The sequence below is a fragment of the Muscardinus avellanarius genome (assembly GCF_963383645.1).
Source record: "Muscardinus avellanarius genome assembly, chromosome: 17".
Lineage (NCBI taxonomy): Eukaryota > Metazoa > Chordata > Mammalia > Rodentia > Gliridae > Muscardinus > Muscardinus avellanarius.
The window spans coordinates 46,379,340-46,382,038 of record NC_137803.1 but is presented as its reverse complement, the minus strand read 5'-3'; the positions used below and the strand labels follow the sequence as shown (position 1 = coordinate 46,382,038).

Here is a 2,699-nt window from a genome sequence, read left to right as displayed (position 1 = left end):
TTCATGTGTAAGTTTGCCGTATTTTTCCCACTGTCATTAGTTTTTTGTTGTTGTTGTTGTTTTTCTTTTATTTTAGCTGTTATCGTTGTTTGTTTTTGTTATTTTCTGCAAATTTGTTTGTTCCCTCCATTCCTTTTAGAAACCTCCTTCCTAAAACATCTACTTTCTTCTATAATTTTTTTTCTCTTTCTGTATCTCCTTGTTTCATATTCAAGCCATTATAAATCTGTATACCTAAATAATCTACACTGACTACAAGATTCCTACTATATATTTACAATCTTTCATCTTAACTAGATACTAGCTTATTATACTTAAACTTTTATACAACTTGATCATATCCTCTACTTTACCTTATTTCTGTACTCATAACCCCAGCTCCTCCCTCCTCACCTAATCATTGAGAACATTACTTCTCTGTGCATGATGAAATGTAAAACGGAATATCAATGTTTAAAGTCAGTTCATTCAAAATGGAAAGCACAATCAACAGTACACATCCCATTTTCCTCCTTAAGATATTTATATAATTCAGCTGTTATTAACAAAGTTCAAATGTCCAGAAAACTACTGATATTTTGTGCAATTGCCAGTACTGATTCTATTACTCCACAAGGAAAATAAAGATACTGGCCCTTTCAGTTGTTCCACTTGTGGGGTTTTATTCATTTCAACAAGGGGCTTTTATTTGGAGGTTCTGGGGAATCAGGTGAATTTTTAATAATCTCAGCTTCAGCCAACTATTATTCTCTCTGAGTCATGCCATGGCTTTTCCTGTTCATACTCTTTCACTGCTTTTCTGATTTTTTCTCTTTGTCCTCCATCTTTCTACCTCATTTCCTTCATTCTTATACTTCTGGGGATTTGCTCTGACATGCGATCAGACTTTCTAACAATCTGTGATATTTCTTTGAGTTGCTGAGGTGAGGTCTGATAAGGGTTTTCAATTTATTGCACATAATACAGTATTTGTTCATCTCTTTTAGGGCCTTTTTCTCCTGTACCAACTGTGGAAATAGGTAGAAGATCATTTTTTCTTTCCATATCAACTAAGCTGTATTTTTTTTGACAGTTTAACACATCTTCTTTTGTCAAAGTTTCTTTCACAATAACATTGCCTAATGGAACTACCACTTGTATGCTGAAAATAATGGTTTGTGAAATAATCATAGGCCAGTAATGGATGTGTTTTTCTAACTAACATTTGCTCATTTCAAAAGGATCTCAATACTTTCATCTAATTTATACCTGAGGTCTAGAAAATAAGTTAATCTGTTCCCCCCCATAAATTCACCAAAATCTGTGATCTGGTAGCCTGTAACTCTTCCTTCATGTCCTTCATTAACTGAACGTGGATCCTTTAGAATGCATCAAGAACTGCTAAGGACATGCAAAAGTCTCTCCTCCATGGCTACTAAGTAACTTAAATTTTGTGGTTGTTCTAATAAAAGAGATTGATCATTTAAAAGAAAATTAGGCAGGAAGAAGGTCTACTATTTATATCTACAGGTGAAATTCAATAAGTTCCACTACAATAGTGTAATTCAATGTTATTTGTCCTTTGTGTGCACCACTTTACTTTTATTGTTTCTTTAAATGGGCCTTCTCTACTGCTGCCACCTTAGTGTGACCATTTTTCAGGAAATCTACATAGGCATCTTTCTGATGAAGTAGTTCCACATAATTGGAAGTGTGTTAGCATGTTGTTATTACATAATGGAAATATTTGTAATAGTAGTTGAAGCCAAGTCAAAATACTGCTGTACTAAAACATTCAACTTGGTAGCAAGATGACACCCTACACAAACATTATTAACCTCACTGGTTAAAACTGGGGACAACTCTTCTTTAGGAAAATCAGATATAAGACTTTCTTCACCAACTAGATAGGTATGGATCAAAACCAAGTTACATTTTTGTATCTGCATAAAATTATCTAAATTTGCAGCAAGCTTGTTATGCTCATGAATTGTTTCCTTTAAGCATTTGCACATGACTATCACTTTTTGCATTAGTAATGCAAATTATCCATCCTCTATTTCTAACACGTTCTTTATTCTCCATTACTACAATCCTTGTGCTGGTATTCAGTAATCTTGCAAAGGGTTTTCAATGCTGCAAAGAGGCCATGAAGAATACTGTAGAATACTGTAGGATTAGTAGGCCCAAGAGCAGCTAATGCCACCATTAGCTCCTGTAAATTTTGGTCTTCTTGAGTACAAGAATTTAATTATGTGTGCTCTATAGTCACTCACAATGAAATTCGCCAGCTTTTTAAAGGGAAATATGTCATACATTATTCTACAACATTCCACAGAAGATTCTACAAAGAAAGTCCACGATGATTTAGAAATGGGGGCCAGAGGAATAATTCCTTGGTTTCTACTCTTTACCAGCATATTAAACTGATATACTGTCTGCATGATTCTGCCATGTAAAGGCAATGATCCAAAACAAATATCTTCATTTTGTTTCAAATTTTGTGTCTGGTCATTGCAGTGGGAAGGCGGTGCAGCACAGTCTCTCCAGCAAAGGCTGCTGGCTGGGAGAGTGGGTAGAGTCAGCGCACAGTCAGGAGTGCCTGGCACCAAAGATGAGGACTTTCCCTGCTCATCTCCAGCACACTGGTCCTTCCCAGGCTTCATGAATGCAGGAGTGTGCCTTTGGGTTATCTTATTGACATACTTTTCTATATTTAT

The 2,699-nt window shown here is 35.5% G+C and overlaps 1 pseudogene across 1 annotated transcript; it reads right to left on the bottom strand.

Moving 5' to 3' along the window:
* Positions 1-464: 464 nt before the first annotated feature.
* LOC308276121 (integrator complex subunit 13-like) lies at positions 465-2,467 on the bottom strand (annotated as a pseudogene). Its single transcript has one exon. The product of its transcript is annotated as an integrator complex subunit 13-like (transcript).
* Between the last annotated feature and the right edge of the window lie 232 nt (positions 2,468-2,699).